Genomic DNA, 10,605 nt, shown 5'->3' on the forward strand with positions numbered 1-10,605 from the left:
TATAATTTAGTCTGACAATCCCTGTCTTTTGATTGGATCAATTAATCCATTTATCTTTAGTGTTATTAGTGATATAATTGAATTTATGTCTGCTCTTTTGCTTTTTATTTTCTATCTGTTTCCTGGCCATTTTACTCCTCTCTTCCTCCTTAGTACTTCTTTTTCTTATTAGAATTTGTTCTAGTGTATCATTTTAATTCCTTTAATGTTTCTTAAATATATACTTCTAAATTATTTTATTAGTGATTTTTCTAGGGCTTACAATATACATCATAAATTTTCAGAATCTATTTCAGATATATATTAATTAAATTTCATTAAGATATAGAAATGTACTCCTGTGTAGTTCTATTGCCCTCCCCAACTTTTTGTGCTATTTTTGTTTACATATTACCTCTTTATATGTGACAACCCCAACAATATTCATATATTGTTATAATTATTGCTTTATATAGTTTTATGTTTTGTAAAGAAGCTAAGAGAAGAAGAGAGAGAACAAATGTATTTATAGAATTTTAAAAATTAACCATTTATTTACTCTTTTTTGTGGTCTGTTTATTTCTTTCTATAGATTTTAATTACCATCTGGAGTTATTTTCTTACTCCAAAATAGTTTATTCCCACCTCCCTCCTTTGTGTTGTTATGGTCAAGTATATTTCTAAAGCTTATGGTTGAAAAAATAGAATTTTTTGAGATTGTTTTATGCAATTGCTTTTAAAATTTGTTAAGATGAGAAAAAAAGTGAAACGTGTAAATATATAGTTGTATTAATCAGGGTTTTTAGAGGGAAAGAACCAATGAAATACATATTTGAAAAGGTATTTATTGGGGAAAAATTGGCTCACGTGATCAAAAGGCAAAATCCCATATTAGGTCATCTGCAAGCTGGGAAACCAAAAACCCAGTAGTGTGGCTACCAGAGAGCCTCAGAACCAGGTAACCCAACAGTACAGCCTCTAGTCCAAGGATGAAGGCCCAAGAGCCCACAGAGGTTGCTGGAGCAAGTCCCAGAGTCCAAAAGCTGAAGAACCTAGAGTCTGATGTCCAAGGGCAGGAGGAGAAAAAGGTGCTCAGCTTCAGAGTAAAGAGATAGAGGAAGACAGAGAGAGCTATGTATCCCCCTTCTTCTGCCTGCTTTCTCCTAGCTGGGAACCCAGCTGATTAGATGGTTCCCACCCACACTGAGTGCAGGTCTTCCTCTCTCAGTCCACTGACATGGACAGCATCATCACTGAGGTCAAGGCCCAGTAGGAGGAGATCATCAATCACAGCGGGTGAGGCTGAGAGCATGTACCAGGTCAAGCATGAAGAGCTGCAGACCTTGTCTGGGAAGCACAGGGATAATCTGCCTCTCACAAAGATGGAGATCTCTAGATGAACCGGAACATCAGGCAGCTCCAGGTTGAGATCGATGGCCTAAAAGGTCAGAGGACTTCTCTGGAGGCCACCACCACTGATGCTGAGCAGTGTGAGGAGCTGGCCATAAAGGACGCCAACACCGAACTGGCTGAGCTGGGGGCCACCCTGCAGCGGACCAAGCAGGACATGGCACAGCAACTGTATGAGTACCAGGAGCTCATGAATGTCAAGATGGCCCTGGACGTCGAGATCACCACCTACCTCAAGCTGCTGGAGGGCGAGGACAGCCAGCTGGAGTCTGGGATACAGAACATGAGTATGTAGGAAGACAACCAGTGGCCACTCAAGAGGGCTGAGCTCAGCCTACAGGAGTTCACAAGCCAGAGCTATGGTCCTGAGCTCCTGAGGTCCAGGTTTGGCTCTGGTGGGAGCTCCAGCTCCTTCAGCCACACCAGCTCCTCCAAGGTTGTGGTTGTGGAGAAGATTGAGACCCGTGATGGGAAGCTGCTGTCCAAGTTCTCTGATGTCCAAGTGAATGGCCACTGCAGCCCCTCCCATCCTCCCTTCTCCTGTGGATGCCCCAGAGCCTGTGGGGGAGGCAGCTGTGCTGGGGATTGTGGGGAACAGAAGACCCAGGTGAGGCTCAGCCCTGGCCCTAACCTTCAGCCCACCCCTGGGGAGAATCTACTCCCTGGGGTAGCCCCTCTTGCTCAGACCCCAACCAAGAATCAATTCTATTGTCTTTTCCAAAATAAATCCTCTCTTGGTTCTGCCAAACCACTCCCCACTGCCTGAAAAAAAGAAAAAAGAAAAAAATCTGTGGTTCCTTTTTAAGTGATGACTTATTAGTCATTTTTCTTTTGCTGCTGTCACAATTTTCTATCACTGACTTCAAAATTTTTGCTACAGTATGTTTAGATATGTTTCTTTTCTGTTTACTTTATTTCGAATTTGTGGAGATTCTTAGATCTGTAGATTCATGTTTTTCATCAAAGTTGGATAGTTTTTCACCATTATTTTATTCCATATTTCTTCTGTCCCTTTTTCTGTCTTCTCTCACTCTGATACTTCCATTATATGTATGTGGATGTCCTTAATGATCTTCCTTGTTTCTTTGAGGTTCTGTTTACTTTTCTTCATTATATTATCTTTCTGTTCTTTAGATTGCCTAATTTCTGTTGATCTGTCTTCAGGTTAGACTTTGTTTTTCTGCAACTCAGATCTACTGTTACATTCCTCTAGTAAATTTTTAATTTTGATTATTATACTTATAAACTCCAGGATATCCATATGATTTCTAACAAAAAATCTCTCTCTCCTTATTGATATTATTTGATGAGTCATTAATATGCCTTCCTCTAATTATTTAGACATGGTTTCCTTTAGGTCTTTGAACATATGCAAGAGCTAGGATGATAACAATCAAAGTCCCAGTATCCTTTGTCTGTCATGTCTGGGACAGAGCTCTAACACTATGATGGGGACCTGGGGGTGGGGGAGGGAGATGGGCATCAGGGAAGGGAGCCAAGTAGTATGGAGTATGACTCCAAGCAGTCATACCAAGAATGGCACTTCTGCAACATGGTACTGAGGCAGGATAATAGATGCTGCTGAGCTGTCCTCCTAGGGGAAACCCATAGTACTAGACTAGGAGCTAGAGAAAGAGAGAGCTCTTTTCTTTGTGGCTGCACCTGCCCAGAGTAAAGCTTCTGGAGTAGAGCTTCCATTCCATAAAGCTAAAGAAGGGACATAAGGGCAGATCATGGCTCAAATGTCGCAGACTCTGTTCTTAATGAGATTTAGTAGATTTTTATGAATAAATGTTTCTCTATTTCTTGTATGACTTTGGGACAAATCGAGAGATATTAATTTTAAAAAAATAATTTTCACCAGTTAAATAATTGTTTCACTGGAGAGAGAATTTACTGAGCTTCTCACACTACCATTCTGAAGGTTCTTCCCTGTTCATTGTTTGTTTCACTATTTTTAGTGATTATTTATGTTTTTGTAACTGCCAAGGAGAATATTCTGATATAGCAAGAAATTGCCTTTTGTATTTTCACTTCTGAAATGAGTACAATGCTCTTAGAGTTCTTTCTCCAGCTGTGAACCTGTGAAACTAAACGAGTGATATGCTTGAATGTTTCCAACACAAAGAAATGATGAATGTTTGAGGTGATGGGGAAAAAACAATCAGTGGTTTCCAGGGCTTCAGGAGAAGAGGGAGGGAAGGAAGGCTGAATAGGTGGAGCACAGAGGATTTTTAGGGCAGCAAAGCTACTCTGTATGATACTGTAATGATGAATACATGACATTAGGCATTGGCAAAACCCACAGAACTCTACAGCACAAAGAAGGAGCCCTAATGTAAAATCAAGTTAGTAGTATTATATCGATATTGGTTCATAATAGTAACAAATGTACCATACTAATGTAACATGTTAATGACAGGAGGAATTGTGTGGTGGTGGGGGCAAGGGAACCATTTATACTTTCTGCTCAATTTCTCTATAAACCTAAAACTGCTATAAAAATAGAATATATTACCTGGAAAAAAATTATAATGGTGGGACAGGCATAGGACAGATATTCCCATTCAAAAGCGCAGATATAGGAAAGAAGAAAGGAGTGGCAGGTCCCAAGTAAGTTCAAAACCTTACAAGGCTAACTTTGTTAAACAATAAATCAAGAGAATAATCCTCTTTGGCTCCATACTCTGTCTTCCAGGCACAGTGGGGTAGTTGTCTCACCTTCTGAACCCCTGAGGTAACATCCTGACTGCAATTCCACCCCTGCAGCTTTTCAAGGTGAGGTTCCCAACCCAATGGTTTTGCCATGTGCGTGTTGAACACATAAATCTTAGAAATCTCCTCAGCTAAATATTCAGTTTTTATACTCGCAAGTTCTACCTTCCACAGAACACTAGAATGGAACACAATTCATTCAAATTCTTTGGCATTTTATAACCAGGATTGCTGTTTCTCCATTATCCAATAACATGTTTCTCCATTCTGTCTGAAACCTCATCAGAAAGGCCTTTACCATCCTTATTTCTACTAACGTTCTGTACATGATTATTTATGTATTCTCTAGGAAAACAGAAGCTTTTTCTACAGCTTTTCTCTTTCCTTTCTGAGCCCTCATCAGAATTCCCTTCAAAATTCCCTTTACAATAGTCTTGGCTTCTTCTAGCAGGCACCTCAGAATTCTCCAAGCCTCTACTCAGTACCCAGTTCCAAAGCCACATCACATTTTTAGGTATTTCTTACAGCAGTATCTCACTTCCCAGTACCAATTTCTAACATAGTCAGTTCAGGCTTCTCTAACAAAATAAACTAGGTGGATTATAAACAATAGAAGTTTATTTCTCCACATTTCTGAAAGCTGAAGTCTCAAATCAGGGTACCAGCATGGTCAAATTCTGGTGAGGACCCTCTTTGGCATACTAACTGCCAACTTCTTTTTGTATTCTCACATGGCAAAATAAAGCAAGTTAGCTCTCTGGCCTCTTCTTATAAGGGCATGAATCCCATTCATGAGGACTATACCTTATGACCTAATTACCTTCCAACGGTCACACCTCCAAATACCATCCCACTGGGGATTAGATTTCAACATATGACTCTTGGGGGTAGGGGAGAGTGGGGGGGGGCACAAACATTCAGTCCATAACACTTCTCCTTCCAGGAAGATTCTAATATGAAGAGAAAGATGAAATGGCCTTTCAGCTCTGTAGTGTATCCTTGACTAAATCAGAAATAAAGAGTCTGGTGGAATAGTTAATCTTAATACACATTATTTCACACACACGCACACACACACGCACACACACACACACATCTAGTAGCACATGGGAAATGATAACACAAAGTATTAATAAAATAGAACTTAAAAAAATCTCATATAATAATAATACTAACAAAAATGATACTAATAAAATGATATAGCTACAATTTATTGAGGATAAATTATGCTCCAGGTGTTTCACATGTATTTTCTCTAATCTTGACTACAATATAGAAAAGTAGGAATTATTATCCTCAGGTTATGAATGGAAGACAGGGCTCTAAGAGTTTATATGAAGAACATATTGGTTGATCTGATCAGCTTCTTTCTTTTCTTTGACAGATTCCTCCTCTCTGAATTTGTGGCTCTGTCAATTTCCTGTCACATACCACAAGCATAACCATCACATTATCTGTTCTGAAAATGACTAGACCAAGGGCAGGTGCATTACCCACATGGGGTCAATTTGATACCTGTCATGGGCTTTGATACCTATTTGCTGCTGAACATGATAGAGGATGTCCATGGCCACATGTACTGTGTAAGGGAAAAGTCCAACTGCAGTGAGATGAAATGATGCCAATTTATATAGTTGACACCTAGAGACAGGTTGAAAGAGAGCCCTGGGAAGAGACCCTGGTTTCTATTCTACTTGACTTATATCTTTAGACAGTATGTGAGCCTTAAGCTAGTAGAGTTAGGATTCTGCCTTTTCCAGCTAAACGATTCCTAACACTTTGATTTTAAGTCTGACTCCAAAACCCCTGTTCTTTCTACTGAGCAACACTATCTCCCAGTTACTATTTTACTACTGAATATGTGCTTAAAATAACAGTATAACTATAAATTATTTATGTTCAGCCATAAAACTAAGATTTTAAAAATTGCACCTTAGTCCGCTTCTAGAGTATAGCTTTTATCATTGATAAACTATTTAGATGTTATCTGAAATTCTTTAAAAATGATTACTGTATTTGAAGTATAAAGGTAGTCTATCAGCAATGATGGCTGATCTTACACTGTATTCTGTCAAAATGGACTGGAATTACAGGTAATTTATTTTACTTCTTTGTTACTAAAGAATGTCATACTTTTAAAAAGTAAAGTAATAAATTCCTTTTTTACAACTCAAATATAATGTTTATTTGAGATATTCATGGTATTTGAGTTGGATCTAAGGTCACACATTTGACAAACTCTATTCTCATACAAGTTATTTTGGGGCATTGCTACCACAAATAATCAAATGTTTCTTTTCCCCCGTAACCTCGCTAGCAATTAGATTAGGTGGAGGTATTTGTGTAATTTAGCCTTATTTGTAACAACTTTCTTCTTCCTATTTTTAATACTTCAAAACACTGTGATTGACAAAAACTTAACCCTATACTAGAAAAAAAATTTAAAAATCTGATGAACGCTGTAGTTACACACAACTGAAATTCCATAGTTCACTGATAAAAAGATAAAGAAATTCATTTTTATGATATAGTAGTAATAGTCAAATCGAGGTACGTTTACCACTGGTGGTAGTGGTGGTTGTGTTGGGAGAATCATAAAAACTTTCAAAGTTGTACTTGAAAATTTACAGATCTAAGGAAATGAGGTGTCAGATCCTCATATCCACATCTACTCTTTTTTATGATTGAGTGCCCATAGAGTGTTTCTGTGTATTGTACAATTCATGGTGATTTTCTTGTACTTGAAAATTTACAGATCTAAGGAAATGAGGTGTCAGATCCTCATATCCACATCTACTCTTTTTTTATGATTGAGTGCCCATAGAGTGTTTCTGTGTATTGTACAATTCATGGTGATTTTCTTTTTCTCCCTTCCTTTTCACAATCACCCACATTCTACTTTACAAAATAAAGGCATATCTCCTTCCAATTTCCTCATGATGAAAAAAACACACAGAGGGCCAAACAAAGGAATGTTGGTTATCTGTTACTATAACGTTAAAATTCTGTGATATGGTTTTGCTGAATTTCATCATCTTACCATAATTCTTTTGAGGCCAAAACAGTTTTAATGCAGAATGAGGAATTTTGGTCAGTGTTGGGATATTCTAATTTTTGATATACAGTAGAATGTGGCAGCAGGAATTAGACAATATTTTTTTTAACCAACCTTACTATTTCATGCCCTAACAATGGTAAGTTGTTTGATTGGATCCCATATCCCTTTGGCTACTCAAATGCAGCCATATTCACCTAAGGGAAAGGGATTGAGAGCCAATAGCTGAATGGAGTGGTTCTTCTTAGTACAGGGAATTTGCTGTAGGTGGTCCAGGCAACACTAAGAAAAGCTGTTTAATCCATTCAAATAAGACAACCATTAGCTTTGCTATCACCAATTATAACGTGAACAGAAGCTGAGTGAAACTAGCAGCATGATTCATTCATTATAACAGGCATATTTTAAGATTTTTTTTTATTGCAAAAGGCAAAGGCATTTATTTTTATTTGAGAACAAGCTATTACATGTAATCTAAAATCATAACCAATAGCTCTAATAATGTCAAATGTGGGCACTCAATAAGTATTTGTTATAGAAGTTATAATTGTTTTGATTTGCATTTCCCTGACGGTTAGTGATGTTGAGAATTTTTTCATGTATCTGTTGGCCATTTGTATGTCTTCCTTTGAGAAATGTCTATTCGGCTCATTAGTTCATTTTTTGATCAAATTATTATTATTATTATTATTATTATTATTATTATTTGCTGTTGAGTTGTTTTATTTCCTTGTATATTCTGGAAATTAATCCCTTGTTGGATGAATGGTTTGCAAATATTTTCTCCCACTCTGTAGGTTGCCTCTTTGCTCTGTTGATTGTTTCTTTAATCCCTTGTCAGATGCGTAGATTACAGATATTTTCTACCATTTTTCTGGTTGTCTCTTGACTTTGTTGATTGTTTCCTTTGCTGTGCAGAAGATTTTTAGTTTGTGGCAATCCTATTTGTCTATTTCTGCTTTTGTTGCTGGTGCGTTTGAGATCTTCTTTATAAAGTCTTTGCCCAGCCCAATGTGCTGAAGCATTTACCCTGTTTTCTTCTAATAGTTTTATGATTTCAGGTCTCTCATGTAGGCAATCCTATTTGTCTATTTCTGCTTTTGTTGCCGGTGTGTTTGAGATCTTCTTTATAAAGTCTTTGCCCAGCCCCATGTGCTGAAGCATTTACCCTGTTTTCTTCTAATAGTTTTATGATTTCAGGTCTCTCATGTAAGTCTTTAATACATTTTGAATTGATTTTTTGTATATGGTGAGAGATAGGTTTCTAGTTTCATGCTTCCAGTTATCTCAGCACCATTTATTGAAGAGACTACATNTGTACTTGAAAATTTACAGATCTAAGGAAATGAGGTGTCAGATCCTCATATCCACATCTACTCTTTTTTTATGATTGAGTGCCCATAGAGTGTTTCTGTGTATTGTACAATTCATGGTGATTTTCTTTTTCTCCCTTCCTTTTCACAATCACCCACATTCTACTTTACAAAATAAAGGCATATCTCCTTCCAATTTCCTCATGATGAAAAAAACACACAGAGGGCCAAACAAAGGAATGTTGGTTATCTGTTACTATAACGTTAAAATTCTGTGATATGGTTTTGCTGAATTTCATCATCTTACCATAATTCTTTTGAGGCCAAAACAGTTTTAATGCAGAATGAGGAATTTTGGTCAGTGTTGGGATATTCTAATTTTTGATATACAGTAGAATGTGGCAGCAGGAATTAGACAATATTTTTTTTAACCAACCTTACTATTTCATGCCCTAACAATGGTAAGTTGTTTGATTGGATCCCATATCCCTTTGGCTACTCAAATGCAGCCATATTCACCTAAGGGAAAGGGATTGAGAGCCAATAGCTGAATGGAGTGGTTCTTCTTAGTACAGGGAATTTGCTGTAGGTGGTCCAGGCAACACTAAGAAAAGCTGTTTAATCCATTCAAATAAGACAACCATTAGCTTTGCTATCACCAATTATAACGTGAACAGAAGCTGAGTGAAACTAGCAGCATGATTCATTCATTATAACAGGCATATTTTAAGATTTTTTTTTATTGCAAAAGGCAAAGGCATTTATTTTTATTTGAGAACGAGCTATTACATGTAATCTAAAATCATAACCAATAGCTCTAATAATGTCAAATGTGGGCACTCAATAAGTATTTGTTATAGAAGTTATAATTGTTTTGATTTGCATTTCCCTGACGGTTAGTGATGTTGAGAATTTTTTCATGTATCTGTTGGCCATTTGTATGTCTTCCTTTGAGAAATGTCTATTCGGCTCATTAGTTGATTTTTTGATCAAATTATTATTATTATTATTATTATTATTATTATTATTTGCTGTTGAGTTGTTTTATTTCCTTGTATATTCTGGAAATTAATCCCTTGTCAGATGCGTAGATTACAGATATTTTCTACCATTTTTCTGGTTGTCTCTTGACTTTGTTGATTGTTTCCTTTGCTGTGCAGAAGATTTTTAGTTTGTTGCAATCCTATTTGTCTATTTCTGCTTTTGTTGCTGGTGCGTTTGAGATCTTCTTTATAAAGTCTTTGCCCAGCCCAATGTGCTGAAGCATTTACCCTGTTTTCTTCTAATAGTTTTATGATTTCAGGTCTCTCATGTAAGTCTTTAATACATTTTGAATTGATTTTTTGTATATGGTGAGAGATAGGTTTCTAGTTTCATGCTTCTACATACGGATATCCAGTTATCTCAGCACCATTTATTGAAGAGACTACATTTTCCCCAATGTACATTGTTAGCACTTTCGTTGAAAATCAGTTAGCTGTAACTACATGGCTTTATTTCCGGGTTCTCTTTTCTGTTCTACTAGTCTGCACATCTGTTTTTATGACAGTACCATGGTGTTTTGACTACTATAGTTTCGTAGTAAGGAAGTGTAATGCCACCAGTTTTGTTCTTTTTGCTCAAGATTGCTTTGATAATTCAAAGTATTTTGTGGTTTTAAACAAATTTTGGGATTGTTTTTTCTATTTCTGTGAAGAGTGTTATTGATATTTTGATAGTAATTGCATTGAATTTGTAGATCACTTTTGGTAATATGGTGATTTTCACAACATCAATTCTTCCAGACTATGAACATTGGATGTCTTTCCTTTTCTTTATGTCCTCCAATTTCTCTCATCAGTGTTTTACAGTTTTCCATGTAGAAATCTTTCAACTCCCTGGTTAATTCCTAGGTATCCTATTTTACTTATTTATTTTTGCTGAAATATAAATTTTTTGTAGCCATTGTAAATGGAATTGTTTTCTCAATCTCTTTTTCATCTCACTCGTTATTGGTATGTAGAAACACTACTGATTTTGTATGTTCATTTTATGTCCAACAACTTTGCCAAATTCGTTTATCATTCCTAACAGGGTTTTTTGGTGGAATTTTCAAGGTTTTCTATATATGGAAGATTATGTCACCTGCAAACA

General features: G+C 36.6%; 1 pseudogene; it reads left to right on the forward strand.

The window, feature by feature from the left end:
- The first annotated feature begins 968 nt into the window (after positions 1–968).
- On the forward strand, positions 969–1,996 carry LOC103581496 (annotated as a pseudogene).
- The last annotated feature ends 8,609 nt before the right edge of the window (positions 1,997–10,605 follow it).

This window comes from Galeopterus variegatus, unplaced genomic scaffold, assembly GCF_000696425.1.
Source record: "Galeopterus variegatus unplaced genomic scaffold, G_variegatus-3.0.2 Scaffold13191, whole genome shotgun sequence".
In the NCBI taxonomy this organism is placed as follows: Eukaryota; Metazoa; Chordata; class Mammalia; order Dermoptera; family Cynocephalidae; genus Galeopterus; species Galeopterus variegatus.